The following is a 15,922-nucleotide window of genomic DNA, read 5'->3' as shown; positions in this document are numbered from 1 at the left end:
CCCTCATAACTGAAAGTGTGTACCTGGCTTTTAGCCTGGCACACAATTTTGACTGGGCAATGATTGGCCAATTTTACCACCTTCACAAGCCTCATATAGTGAAGATCGCTCATTTATTATAAAAAGAAATTAAAATTGCATGCAGAAACTGCTGGTGAATTAAGAGCATGTAAACATAGTTAGGGAACGCTATTGTTCCCGGGTGACCACTAGCTCCGCACCCTTTATATTACTGTAACATAAAATATGACATTTACAGAAGAATTAGCACAAATAATTACAGCAGAAGATTCAGATTTTTTTTTTAGTTTGGAAAATATTTTAAGTTTGTGTTCAGTAATTTCCACTCTCATTTTAATTTTCCTCAGTATGCTTCTTTGTACAGTGCGTAGAATATATTATTATTCAGTCCTCTGCACCACCAAGTGGTCCCTTAATGAACTGCTTTCTCTCCCTTGTTTCATCACAGCAGTTACCCAAGGCCTGAGAGATGAGCACAAAGTGATCCAGGAAATCTTTATTCAAAAATTGTCCTCTATTAGGGGACATGGTCATATCAGACCATGTTGAGGGATGGTGAGAGGTTAGTGAATTAACCTTCCAATGAATGTGTCACGCCAATAGGCGTGAACGCGGTGGCAGCCCCAGGACCGCCTAATGCTAATTGGCTTCAAGTCCTGGGGCGGGGTTTTGCAGGAGATCACATCTCCGCTTGACTGATCGGTGTACCAGTGGCGATCGCCGCTAGGAGACTGTTAGATGGCGCCGCCGCCTATTTACTGTGTATAGCGCTGCGATCCACGGCAGCGCTGTACTGGGGACAGCTGTGTGACACGGCTGTCCCCCTGAGAGAGTCAGTAGCGATCCGCTGTCGTAGGCTGATGCCACAGCCGATCACTATGATTAGCTGGCGAGGGGAGGGAAGGAGGGTAAAAAAAAGCAATATTTATTAAAAAAAAAAAAAAACAATTAAATATTTGTATAAAAATAAACAAACATGTCAGCAGGGATAAGAGCACACCAACAGAGAGCTCTGTTGGTGGGCAGAAACGGGGGGTGGGGTGGGGGGCAATCACTTGTGTGCAGCAAGACCTTAAAGCAGCAGTGGCCTAGTTTGTGAAAAATAGCCTGGTCACTAGGGGTGTAAGCCTACGGTCCTCGAGTGGTTAAATCTGATACACACCTTTAGGCCTTGCTCACATTGCGTTCCGTTCGTGTGTCCATCCACGTTTGGCATTTTTTAGGTGATTTTTATTTCCGAATCCCGGCGATTACCTGCGCGCTGTTTTTTTTGTGAACCGCTTTGTGGAGCGGTTTTGCTGAGCTATTGCGTTTTTACACTTCCTAACGTCAGTCAGGAAGTGAGCTCTTTGAGCCAGAAATGAGTAAATACAATGTATTTATTCTTAAAAACTCGAACGCAATCACTGCACATTTTTGTGACAATTTTGTGAGCATTTGCGTTTTTCCTATACCTTCCATTGAGGCAAAATCGCCTCAAAAATGGCCTATGGACCGCTTTTCTGAGCGGATCGGAAACGAACCGCTCAGATGTGAACTGTCTAATAGAGAATAACAGTGTAAGTGCTTTCAGGGCGATTTTGAAAATTCGCCAGTGCTTAAAAAAAAAAGAAAACCGCCTCTAGTGGGAACGAGCCCTAAATGTTTGGCTGATCACTGACCAGCTTTACCATTTCCATGTACCGTAAGAGAGCTTGCCTACACAATCTGTTCATTGGGCTCTATTCACAGTCAGACATGCGGTCAAGGATTTTTTACTGCTAAATTATCGGCAGCGGTAATTTCCGCATTTTTTCCACATTCACTTACATTTTTCCACATGTTTTCTGCATGCAGGTAAATTGCGGAAAAAAAGTGCAGTAACGCACAGGTGGTAAACATGCGGAAAAAATTCAGAATAAAAAAATATCCCCCAAAAAGTTTTTAAGTCCAGCAAACAGTGCTCAAGCCTCGACTTCATTTAAGTCAATGGGAAGCGAAATATATCACCTGGTAGTTGTAGGTGATATAAAATCGGTAGTTATGTCAGAAATGATGCGCCCTTTTTTCAATGTAAATTTGGATCTTTTGCAGAAATTACTGACTCTTGTGGTAATTTTCTGCATTATTTGCACACTTTTTCCACATGCGGAAAATGTTGTGAATGCCAAGATGGTCTTATTGTGCTCGAAAATTTACCGCAAGTGAATTTCTGCATGCGGAAAATGATTGTGAATAGAGCCCATTGTATTCAAGATCTGTTGACCCTCATGCTACATGGAGTTGGTGAAATTAGCCAATCGAAATTGAAGGTGTGTGATAGGCATTAGGGTTTGTGCAATTGCAGCAATAACTTAATTGTAATCAAAATCCAGGACAACCAGTACTGTATTTAACTGCTTGCTGACCGCGTCACACCGATGGGCATGGCCGTGGCGGCAGCCCCAGGACAGCCTAACGCTGATTGGCGTGAAGTCCTGGGGCTTCGTTTTGCAGGAGATCGCGCGCATCTCCTGCTTGGTAGGCAGCGCGATCACCGCTCGGAGACTGTTAGACGGCGAAACCGGCATCTAATTACCGTGCACATCGCTGCGATCTACAACAGCGCTGTACTGGGGACAGCTATGTGACACGGCTGTCCCCTCCAGAGTCTCGGCGGTGATCGGCTGTCATAGGCTGAAGCCTATGACAGCCGATCACAGTGATTGGCTGGCGGAGGAAGGGAGGATTTAGTAGAAAAAAAAAAAAAATTAAGGACATTTATTTTAAAATAAATAATAAAAATATTTACAAAAAACAAACAAACACTGGGCTAGTGATCAGACCCCACCAACAGAGAGCTCTGTTGGTGGGGAGAAAAGGGAGAGGGAGGGGGAAATCACTTGTGTGCTATGTTGTGTGGCCCTGCAGCTTGACCTTAAAGCTGCAGTGGCCTATTTTACAAAAAATGGCCTGGTCTTTAAGGAGGGGGAGGGGGGTTGTAAAGCCTGCGGTCTTGAAGTGGTTAATAAAACGTGCTCTCTCTGTGTGTGCTGCATGTTACAGCAGGTGCACAGATGCTTATTTATTGACCATACTAGCTAGTATTTTTGAAGAAAACTAACGGATGAAGACCTCTCCTCTTGTTTCCCCCCATTCCCTTTAGATTGTAAGCTTGCAAGGGCAGGGCTCTCTCCCCCTTTTGTGTCTTGGAAACCATTATACATTTTATTCATCATGTTATTTGCCTCCATTCACTCCCCCCCCCCCCCCCAAGGGTCAGTCCGTCTCGTTCTTACTTTAACTTTTCCTTATTTCCTAGTTCCTGTCCATCAAAACCCCAGGGGTCTCCTCTCATTCCGATTTCTTCCTCATTCTGCCGTATTCATCTGAGGCTTTGCATTCAAACCATTGCCTCCATCTTTCCTCATGTCTCCCTGTATCTCCATGTACAAAACTAGTTAATTCCTCCATCTTTTAGACCCTTTCCAGTTCCACAATCATTCCCAGACACTTGTGCCTTGTGTCGATTTCCAGTACCTTGCTATGAGGGTCCTTGCTGCATTAATCAAGAACCCCACCAAAGACCCCTCATATTTCTTTGATGGTCACTCATTGCTATGTAGTAGAAAAAAGGCGGGGTCATCCGGGAGTTCCTATCCCGTTATTTGGGAAGTATAGTTTTTCACAGCCTCCCAGAACTCTCGTATTTCTTTGCACCCCCAAAAAATATGTAATATGTCTCCCTTTTCCTTTCCACACCTCCAACACTGCGCTGAGGTACCTGGAACATCCTACTCAGCCTCTCCGGGGTGAGGTACCATCTAGCAAATATCTTATATCCTGCTTCCTTGCCCCTTGTAGATATAGATGACTTGCTTGCCATTTTAGTTATTTTCTTCCACTGTTCCTCAGTAAATGGTCTTTCCAGGTCCTTTTCCCAACCAGCCCGCACTGAGGCCGCAGGGTCTTCTGTCCCATTCAATAAGGCATATATCTTTGAAAGGGTCCTTCTTTCTTGGCCCCTTCCCCTACACATCTCTTCAAATGGGGTATTTTTCCTGCTTAGGGCCTCTTTAGTACCGCATCTTTTCAAAAAAGATTTAAATTGGATGTGGCTCCATTCATCTAGTGTTCTCCTCTCCCCCTTCCTTTCCAATTCCTGCAAGGGGACCCATTCTCCGTTAATCACTAGATCTCGGGCTATTAATTCCTTTTCTCCCCTCCAATTGGGATAACTACTTGGGTGTATTCCTGGAGGAAAATTTTTATTTCCCAGTATTGGTATAACGGGCGTTGGCCAAGGGGAAATCTCTTCCTTTGCCCTATATTTTTCAAAGGTCCCTACCGTATATTTTATAATTTCTATTCCTTTGCCTTGTATATTCTTTTTATTTTTCTCTGAAGTCCACAGTAACTTTGTCAGGGGGCATCCCGCTATATCTTCCTCTAAAGATACCCATCTTTTTTCTTCTGTATGCTTATGCCAGTCTACTATTTTTGTCAATATCGCGGCTTCATAATAGTACTTGAAATTTGGTACCGCCAAACTCCCCCTCCCCCCCCCCCTTTCCCTTCCTGCTGACTGTAGTCCATAACTTATTCTCGTCTTTTAAACCTTTTTAAACCACTATTTATAATTCTATTAATGCAACTAGTTAGGTTTTTAAAAAAACAAGATGGCACTGGTATGGGTAGGGCCTGGAACAGTAAGGCCCCGTTCACACTTGCGTTTTGGCATGCAAACGGACCGGATCCGGATCGGATCAGGACCTGATCCGGATCGGAACCGTACGGTTCCGTTTGCATCAGGCATGCATCAGGCTGCCATCCGGATCCGTGGGGTAAAAAAATAACAAAATTACCATAAAATTGTTGGGGTCTGCAGAAGGTGCATCTGTAGAATCAGGTCCTCCGCTGTAGGCCTCACCTCCACCTCCGACATACTGCCAAACAGCTCCAGCACGTGTGTCACTGCTGCTCCACTCCAGATATGCTGGGCCCATGTGTCCCCATCCGAAATGGCCGCTATGATACGCATAGGAAGTGGGGTAGAACGTCCGGTGTTTGTCTCCAGTGTGTTCTGTGCTTTCCGTTCCCCATTGGTTTCTATATCCGGATGGTGCAGTCAGGATCCGGTCCGGGTGCGTGGGCCGGATGATCCGGACCCAAAAAATAGCGCATGTTGGAAAAGCCTCCGGAGTCCGGATCCGGCTCCGTACTGTACGGAACGGACACGTGTGAACGTCCGCATAGCCTTTGCATTGCTATGCGGAACGTACATTCCGTTTGTACAGTATACGGTCCGGATCCGGCCCGGCGAATCCGGACAGGGAACGCTAATGTGAACCGGGCCTAACCGAGGAAGACTATTCATTTTAATTATAGCCACTCTGCCAAACCATAAAAATTTTGGTTGGTCCCAGGACTCCAAATCCTTTTTTTACCTGTTCCAGCATCGGGTAATAATTATATAATACCATATCCTTTAAACTAAACATCATCTGCACTCCCAGGTACCTCAGCGCTTTATCTGGCCACTTTAACCACTTGCCGACCGCACGCTTATACCGTGCGTCGGCAAAGTGGCAGCTGCAGGACCAGCGACGCAGTACTGCGTCGCCAGCTGCAGGCTGATTAATCAGGAAGCAGCCGCTCGCGCGAGCGGCTGCTTCCTGTCAATTCACGGCGGGGGGCTTCGTGAATAGCCTGCGGGCCGCCGATGGCGGCTCGCAGGCTAAATGTAAACACAAGCGGAAATAATCCGCTTTGTTTACATTGTACGGCGCTGCTGCGGATGCTGTAAGGCAGATCGGCGATCCCCGGCCAATCAGCGGCCGGGGATCGCCGCCATATGACAGGGGACGTCCTGTCACTGGCTGCACAGGACGGATAGCGTCCTGTGCAGCCCGGATCACCGGGGGGAGAGGTAGGAGAGGGAGGAGGGTGAATGTCGCCGCGGAGGGGGGCTTTGAGGTGCCCCCCCCCCCCCGCAACTAGTCTGCACGCAGGAGCGATCAGACCCCCCCTGCACATCATCCCCATAGGGGGAAAAAAAAGGGGGGCGATCTGATCGCTCTGCGTGCACCCTGATCTGTGCTGGGGGCTGCAGAGCCCACCCAGCACAGATCACAACAAACAGCGCTGGTCCTTAAGGGGGGGTAAAGGGTGGGTCCTCAAGTGGTTAAACGAGAAATTCTCCTTCAACAGGCTCCTCTGGTTCTCCTCCATCCCCCAGGCTATTGCCTCACTTTTGTCAAAATTAATTTTTAAGTTTGAGACTAAACCAAAATCATGAAATTCCTGCATCAAGTTTGGGAGAGATTCATCATGTTATTTTTATCACTGTCATTACCACTTCTGTATTTTGTATTCTGTATGCTGTATCATTTTTTGTATTTTGTCACTAATTATGTATTTTGTATATTAGTGTACACCATTGTCTGTATTATGTATACCATGTTTGTTTCTTACTTTGTACAGTGCCACGGAATATGTTGGCGCTTTATAAATCAATAATAATAATAATAATTCTTGCTGATAGTCTGGTAAGAAAGATTGCTGCTAAAACAAAACAAAACCCTTTTCTGTGCATGTAACCAATCACTTCTGGAGTGAGTTTAATGGACTTTTGGAAAAGGTTGTTACAGATCACATAACCTGCTGTGTTCACAATGATAAAGAATTCACCCGGGTAGAGCTACAACTGTAGCTTTAAAGGATTACATTTTTACCAAGAACTGTTATTCTTTTGTTAGTTACCCCTCTGACTCATTCATAGCATATGAGTCAGACAGCTGGCTACAAAGGGTGCATTAGGACAGCTGATCATTTCTGATGCACAAAACCCTTTCGAAAGGTATAAATTGCACAGTAGTGTTATTCAATGCCAGATCCAGTGAATCTGGAGTCCTCTCCTCTCCTTATGTTAGGTCAGCTCAGTATGTCTCATTATGTCTTTTTTTCTAGGCCGCACTCACAGTGCTGTTCCCTGTGACAGTGTTGTCAGGTACAGTGAAGCATAAAGTAAATGAAAACGTATTTCTTTTCTGTTAACACATGCGTTTAGCCGTAATGCACTGCATGTTATGATGCTGTAACCAATTATACTGCAACGTTTCCACCGCACGTTGGGCATTGCAGTAAGCCATGTTTCAAAGCGGCCATTACACCAAACCACAAGGCACCACGGTGAATGCCCAACTGAACTACACCACGTGGCATATTATTTGGCAAATTGTGTTTAAAGAAACTCTGAAGTGAGTCTAAATTCCTGTTTTTTTAACTAGTATTAATGTAAAGCACTATAGGTAATGCTAAACCGCCGCATCCCCGCGGCAGTGAAGGATGATTGAGAGGGGCGGGGAGAGGCGGGGATTGAAGTGCTAAGAGGCAGAGCTACAGCCATAAGGTTTAGCATTACCTATAGTGCGTTACATAAATACTAGTTAAAAACGGGAATTTAGACTCACTTCAGAGTCTCTTTAAATGTAATACAGATTAAATGTGTTGTTTTTCAATAAAACTCATGGATGGTATTGTGCCTCAGGGCACTTTTGATCACTGAAATTAATTTCGGACACCTGTGATAACTAGTTTGCCAGGTGAGCCCAATTAAAGGAAAAAATACTAAAGAAGGATGTTCCACATTATTAAGAAGACCACCATTTTTAGACAATATAGGAAAGAAAAAGTATCTTTCTGTTGCTCAAAAAGCGTGAAGTAGTTGAATGCCTTGGAAAAGGTATGAAAACCTCAGCTATTTCATTAAAACTTAAGCGTGATCATCGTACTGTTAAAAGATTTGTAGCTGACTCAGAGTACACATGGGTTTGTGCAGATAAAGAAAACACGTGGAATGTTTCTGCCAAATATATTGGATTAAGAGAGCAGCTGCTTAAATGCCACTACAAAGCATCAAACGGGTATTTGAAGCTGCTGGTGCCTCTGGAGTCCTACAAAAAATCAAGGTGCAGGATCCTCCAGGGAATTGCAGTTATGTATAAACCACCTATTCAGCCACTCATAACGTATGTTCACCAGCAGAAACGCTGCAGTGGGCCCAGAACTACATGAAGACAAATTTTTAAACAGTCTTGTTTACTTATGAGTTCCGTGCAAGGAGAGGGCGGAGTCATGTTTGCGGCCACGATCGTAGGGAGAGAGCTGGTTGGCCCCTTTATTGTCCCTGAAGTTGTGACCTCTGAAAATTATGTGGAGCTTCTGACCACTTCCTTCCATGATACAAAAAGAAGACCGTGCTTTTGGTGTCAAAATCATTTTCGTGCATGACAATATTTGCTGCAAGGAATACCTCTGCACCATTTGCTGCTATTGGCAAAAGAGAGAAACTCCATGGTGTGGCCCCTATTCTCCCCTGACCTCAGTCCTACTGAGAACCTCTGGAGCAACCTCAAGTAAAAGATCTATGAGAGTTGGAGGCAGTTTACATCCAAACAGCAACTCTGGGAGGCTATTCTGACATCCTGCAAAGAAATTCAGAAACACTCAAAAACGCTCAAGTTCAATGGATGCAAGTATTGTGAAGCTGCAATCAAATAAGGGGTCCTATGTTAACCACTTCAGCCCACAGGTGTTTTCACGTTCAGGACGGAAGCAATTTTCTCCTGTCAGCGCTCCTCCCATTCATTTGCCAATAACTTTATCACTACTCGTCACAGGTAAATGATCTATATCTTTTTTTTTTTTTTCACCACAAATTAAGCTTTTCGTGGGTGATACTTGTTTTCAGTAATTACTTTATTTTCTACACATTTTATAGGCAAATACAAAAAAATAAATAAATAATAAAAATACACTTTTTCCAATGCCATCCCCTATAGTTTTAAAATAAGCAATGCTGCTATGAATAAAACTCACCCATTACACCCGGCTATCACAACATTTAAATTATGTTACTAGTAAAATGACGTCAATATATTATGTGGAAATTAAGGTGTATTTTTTTTTTTGTGTGTGTCCCATCAATTGTAAGCCCTTATGTACAAAATTAACAGTAATATACCCTCATGACATACATATTAAAGAAAGCTGAGCCCCTAAGGCAACTATTTATGGATTTTTACTTTTTTTTTTCTTTTCCCATCTGTTTGCTTGGTAACTAGGGGAAAAGGGGGCTTTGGAAGGGATTAATTACATTTTTTTTATTACATTTTAATTAAAAAACTGTGGTATAATTTAACTTTTTCACCACTAAAGGGCACCAGAAATGCTGCCGGGTCGTCCAGTTAGTCTTGAGTTGCGTCTTGTGTGAGAATACTAGTCCATATAGGCTTAAGTGGTTAATATGTAACTTGACCTGTTAAAGGGAACCTAAACTGAGAAGGATATGGATATTTCTTTTTAAAATAATACCGACTCTTCTGCTGATCCTGCGTCTCTAATACTTTTAGCCATAGACCCTGACCAAGTATGCAGATCAGATGCTCTGAAGTCATACTGGATTAGCTGCATGCTTGTTTCAGGTGTGTGATTCAGCCACTGCTGCAGCCAAAGAGATCAGCAGGACTGACAAGCAACTGGTATTATTTAAAGGGGAACTGAAGAGAGAGGTATATGGAGGCTGTCATGTTTATTTCCTTTTAATCAATACCAGTTGCCTGGCAGCCCTGCTGGTCTATTTCTCTGAAGTAGTATCTGATTAAAACCAGAAACAAGCATGCAGCTAATCTTGTCAGATCAGACTTATAAGTCTGAACCACTGAAACACCTGATCTGCTGCATGCTTGTTCAGGGGCTATGGCTAATAGTATTAGAGGCAGAGGATCAGCAGGGCTGCCAGGCAACTGGTATTGCCTAAAAGGAAATAAACATGACAGCCTCCATATACCCCTCTCTTCAGTTCCCCTTTAAGGTCACATCCACAGTGGGACGTTGCGGAGCTGTGTTATAAAGTCGTATAACGCAGCTTACAGCACTGCAATGATAATCCTATGGGCAGTTCATAGTGCAATGTTATCATCGCGTTGAAAATATTGCATTGTGGTAACTCACTGCATGCAGTGCGTTACCTCTTAACGCAGACACGTTGCAACTTTAACGTCGCATTAAAACGCAACGTCCCACTGTGAATATGCCCTAAAAGGAAACATCCATATCCCTCTCAGTTAATGTTCCCTCGAAAGAGAATCTGTAACATCAAAACGTCCCCTGGGGGGTACTCGCCTCGGGAGGGGGAAGCCTCAGGATCCTAATGAGGCTTCCCACGCCGTCCTCCGTCCCTCAGGGGTCTCGCTGCAGCCCTCCGTACAGCGGCGACGTAAATATCTACATTCCCAGCTCCTGCGCAAGCGCTCTGGCGGCTGTCGGCTCCGAAGTAGGCGGAAATACCCGATCGCCGTCGGGTCTGCTGTAATGCGCAGGAGCACGTTTCCGTCGCCTGCGCAGTAGAGCAGACCCGACTGAGATCGGGTATATCTGTCTACTTCGGAGCCGAAAGCAGCCACAGCGCCCCCGCTGGAGCCTTAAAAGGTAAATATTGAATTGACAGTCGGGTCTGTCGGCGGCTGTTCGGAGGGCTGCAGCGAGACCCCCGTGGGACAGAGGACAGCGTGGGAAGCTTCATTAGGATCCCGAGGCTTCCCCCACCCAAGGTGAGTACCCCCCAGGGGATATTTTTGATGTTACAGAGTCTCTTTAAGATGTTTTTGATTGAAATAGCTTTTGATTTCAGTAAATATCACCTCCTAATGCTGCAAATTCAACAAATTACCTATTTTCCATTCTAAAATGTTTTGAAACTCTGTTGTGTATAATCATTTGGAACAGTGCATTTTAACCACTTGATGACCCACCCTTTACCCCCCCTTAAGGACCAGCGCTGTTTTTACTGATCTGTGCTGGGTGGGCTCTGCAGCCCCCAGCACAGATCAGGTAGCAGGCAGAGAGATCAGATTGCCCCCCTTTTTTCCCCCCTATGGGGATGATGTGCTGGGGGGGTCTGATCTCTTCTGCCTGCTGGGTGATGCGGGGGGGGGGGGCACCTCAAAGCCCCCCTCCGCGGCGAAATTCCCCCCTCCCTCTCCTACCTGCTGCCCCCCCGGCGATCGAGGCTGCACAGGACGCTATCCGTCCTGTGCAGCCAGTGACAGGACGTCCCCTGTCACATGGAGGCGATCCCCGGCCGCTGATTGGCCGGGGATCGCCGATCTGCCTTACGGCGCTGCTGCGCAGCAGCGCCGTACAAATGTAAACAAAGCGGATTATTTCCGCTTGTGTTTACATTTAGCCTGCGAGCCGCCATCGGCGGCCCGCAGGCTATTCACGGAGCCCCCCGCCGTGAATTGACAGGAAGCAGCCGCTCGCGCGAGCGGCTGCTTCCTGATTAATTAGCCTGCAGCTGGCGACGCAGTACTGCGTCGCTGGTCCTGCAGCTGCCACTTTGCCGACGCACGGTATAAGCGTGCGGTCGGCAAGTGGTTAAGTTTCTTATTATTGAAAAAGTAGAAGCAGTAGAGTGTTGTACCTTGGTCCGTGGTAGCCATTCAAAACTCCCTATTTTTAAAAAATATACTGTTATCATTAGGTGGTTAGTTCAGTAACATTCAAATATACTCTATTGAGTGATGACTCAAAAAGTAGGCTGACTGTCGCTTGCATTGACTATTCAGGAAAATCAGAGAAAAATGTAATTTGCGCAATAATTTTGAATGCGGTGTATATAACTGAGCCTGTGTCCTGTTACAGAGGTTTTCCTTTACTTCCTGTCTGATGAGACACCAGACAGAATGATAGGAAATGCATGAATATGTTCCCAATGCGTTTGGTTGCAGCCCTAAGGAGCTTGCAGTGGCATGATATCTAATTTGTCACTTTTTTTTAAAAGAATGTCTCTCACATCTTTTCATTTGCACTTACTTCACAACCAATTTCCTCTGAGGAGTTTTTTTTTAACCTTTACTGTAGCACAGTATAGTACTTGGATTTCCGCACTGAACCATCTACTAATTAACTGTGTCTGTGCCCTTCCGTAACTACATACAAGGTAACTATTCTCTAAATGTCTAAGAATATTAAAGTGAAACTCTACTTGTGTGCAGAAATAAGCAATCCTTTAAAATACAACGGAAGTGACAAAAATATGGAAGCTGTCATATTTACTTCTTTTTAAGCAATACCAGTTGCCTGGCAGCCCTGCTGACCTATTTAGGTGCGATAGTGTCTGAATAGCACCAGAAACAAGCATGCAGCTAATCTTGTCAGCTCTGACAATAAATGTCAGAAACACCTGATCAGCTGCATGCTTGCTCAGAGTCTATGGCTAAAACTATTAGAGGCATAGGATCAGCAGAATAGCCAGGTAACTGGTATTGCTTAAAAGGAAATAAATATGGCAACCCCCTTATCCCTCTCTTTACAGTTGTCCTTTAAATTCATATCTACACATTTTTGAGAGTTTAACACAGGTTTGAGAGTGCGTTCACACTATGGGTCTAATGCACTAACTACAAGTATTATTGCTGTGCACAGACAGCGCATAGCAAAATTACCGTTACTACCGGCAGCATGTAGCGCAAGTTATACTATTTGTGCGATCCGCGGTACTCTAGTAGCACAAACATTGCTACAGTACTGAGCATTGCTAACGCTAACACTCCTAGCATGCGTTACCGCAGCAACATTCATGCTACTAGACTGAGAACCGCAGGTCACGCTAATAGTTCAATTCGCGGTACACACTGCCAGTGGTAACAGTAATATTGCCGCGCGCAGTCTGTGCACGGCAATATTAGCTCAATTTTGTGCAGCAACCCCTATGTGCTTTGCATGTGCTGTTGCTGCATGCAAATGCACTGACCATACAACTGTTTGAGCATGTTCACATATCTGTGTTGTGATCGATCAGGTTATTCTAACGTTCCTTCTTCAGTGCTTTGCTGAATTACTTGTGTGAAACTGTAAATTTACAAAGCAACTGTTCATGCTATCAAAATAACTTACGCATTTAATGTTTAGAGTTTAGTGCGGGTGTTCTGAAACACAGTGGGTCATCTTAATCTTAGTGCCACACGATATTTCAAAATACAAAAAAAAGATAATTACCGGGCGGTTCCTTCCCCTTTGTCGACGACTTAAAACCAGAGAACCCCCCCCCTCCCCCACCAAAAACGATAATCATAGGGCATTGCCTGGTGCCCAAATTTTCCTTTTGATGATGGCTTTATCCAGAAGCTGCATGCGCCTGATCCTGTGCACAGAGTACACATTCCAGGTAAGAGAATATGTGCAGTTTGTGCTCACTGACCTTAAATTAAGCTATAAAAACACTTGTGCAATACTGATACATGTTTATAGCAATTTTTTTTTAGCAAGAGTGGAGTTTCACTTTAATGTACACAGCTTAAGCCTTCAACAAGTGTTTCTACCCTCCATCCCGATCGCACATGCGGCCACTAGTCAAACAAATGTGTAGCCGACATTCCCCCCCCCCCCCCTCAAAAAAAAAGTGTGGTCTGTGTGAACATCGCACCACCCCTCCCCCCAAAGTAGGGTAGGCAGTGTAGCACCTCTCCCTACCCTGATTTCCACACAGACACTCCCTTCCCAGCAGATTTACTTGTTCCACTGGAGAAGAGCAGGAAGCCACATGTGCCCCCCACAGTATTACGTGACCAGAGATGCCCCCCAGTATTAAGTAGCCAAAGGTACCCCCAGTATTAGGTAACAAAGTATGCCTCCAGTATTAGGTAGTCAGAGGTGCTCCTAGTTTTAGGTAACAAAGTATGCCTCCAGTATTAGGTAGTCAGAAGTTTTCCTAGTTTTAGGTAAACAGGTGTGCCCTCCAGTATTAAAGGGAATGTCCAAGCAAAATAAAAAAATGAGTTTCACTTACCTGGGGCTTCTACCAGCCCCATGCAGCCATCCTGTGCCCTCGTAGTCACTCACTGCTGCTCCGGTCCCCCGCTGGCAGCTTGCCGACCTCGGAGGTCGGCAGGACGCATTGCGTACATTTTTACGCATTCCTGATAGTGCAGGAACATTAACACATACATTTTTACGTGTTACTGGTTCAATGCGTACATTTTTACGCATTGAACCAGTAACGCGTAAAAATGTATGTGTTAATGTTCCTGCACTAGCGGGAATGCGTAAAAATGTACGCAATGCGTCCCGCCGACCTCCGAGGTCGGCAAGCTGCCAGAGGGGGACTGGAGCAGCAGTGAGTGACTATGAGGGCACAGGATGGCTGCATGGGGCTGGTAGAAGCCCCAGGTAAGGGAAACTCATTTTTTTATTTTGCTTGGACATTCCCTTTAAGTAACCATGTGTTCCCCATTATTAAGTAGCAAGAGAAGCCCCGGTATTATATAGACAAAGATGAACACGGTATTAGATAGACAGAGGTGCCCCATTTATAGGTAGCCATAGATGTCCTCAGTATATTAGCCACAGGTGCTTCTAGTATTAGGCAGTCAGAGGTGCCCCCAGTATTAGGTAATCAGGTGTACCCCTAGCATCAGGTAAATATGCGAAAAACAGGACATATGGGTGAGGGTGGCACTATGGAAAGGGCACCACTATAGAACAGTTATGCAGGAGAACAGAGGCGCCAAGAGGATAAAAGGAAGCTAAATGAGCTTAACCATTTAAGGACCAGAGCCTTTTTTTCCATTCAGACCACTGCAGCTTTCACGGTTTATTGCTCGGTTATACAACCTACTATCTAAATGAATTTTGCCTCCTTTTCTTGTCACGAATACAGCTTTCTTTTGGTGCTATTTGATTGCTGCTGCGAGTTTTAGTTTTTATTATATTCATCAAAAAGACATGAATTTTGTCAAAAAATGATTTTTTTTAACTTTCTGTGATAAAATTTGTCAAATAAAGTAAAATTTCTGTATACATTTTTGTCCAAATTTATTGTGCTACATGTCTTTGATAAAAAAAAACAAAACATTCAGTGTATATTTATTGGTTTGGGTAAAAGTTATAGCGTTTACAAACTATGGTGCAAAAAGTGAATTTTCCCATTTTGAAGCATCTCCGACTTTTCTGAGCACCTGTCATGTTTCATGAGGTGCTAAAATTCCAGGATAGTATAAATACCCCCCAAATGACCCCGTTTTGGAAAGAAGACATCCCAAAGTATTCACTGAGAGGCATGGTGAGTTCATAGAATATTTTATTTTTTGTCACAAGTTAGAGGAAAATGACACTGAGACAAAAAAAAAAAAAAAAAAAAAGTTTCCATTTCTGCTAACTTGTGACAAAAAAAAAAAAATGAAATCTGCCATGGACTCACCATGCCCCTCTCTGAATACCTTGAAGTGTCTACTTTCCAAAATGGGGTCATTTGTGGGGTGTGTTCACTGTCCTGGCATTTTGGGGATGTGCTAAATTGTAAGCACCCCTGTAAAGCCTAAAGGTGCTCTTTGGACTTTGGGCCCCTTAGCGCAGTTAGGCTGCAAAAAAGTGCCACACGTAGTATTGCTGAAGTAGTATAATGTGTTTTGGGGTGTATTTTTACACATACCCATGCTGGGTGGGAGAAATATCTCTGTAAATGACAATGTTTAGATTTTATTTTTTTTACACATAATTGTTAATTTACAGAGAGATTTCTCCCACCCAGCATGGGTATGTGTAAAAATACACCCCAAAACACATTATACTACTTCTCCTGAGTACAGCGATACCACATGTGTGGCACTTTTTTGCACCCTAACTGCGCTAAGGGGCCCAAAGTCCAATGAGTACCTTTAGGATTTCACAGGTCGTTTTGAGACATTTGGTTTCAAGACTACGCCTCATGGTTTAGGGCCCCTAAAATGCCAGGGCAGATTAGGAACCCCAAAAGTGACCCCATTTTAGAAAGACAACACCACAAGGTGTTTAGAACAACCATTTAGAACACCACAAGGTACTCTGTTAGGAGTATGGTGAGTTCATAGAAGATTTTTTTTTTGTCACAAGTTAGCGGAAA

The sequence above is a fragment of the Hyperolius riggenbachi genome, chromosome 1 (assembly GCF_040937935.1).
Source record: "Hyperolius riggenbachi isolate aHypRig1 chromosome 1, aHypRig1.pri, whole genome shotgun sequence".
In the NCBI taxonomy this organism is placed as follows: Eukaryota; Metazoa; Chordata; class Amphibia; order Anura; family Hyperoliidae; genus Hyperolius; species Hyperolius riggenbachi.
The sequence above is the reverse complement of the archived record's forward strand: the minus strand, read 5'-3'. Positions refer to the sequence as shown.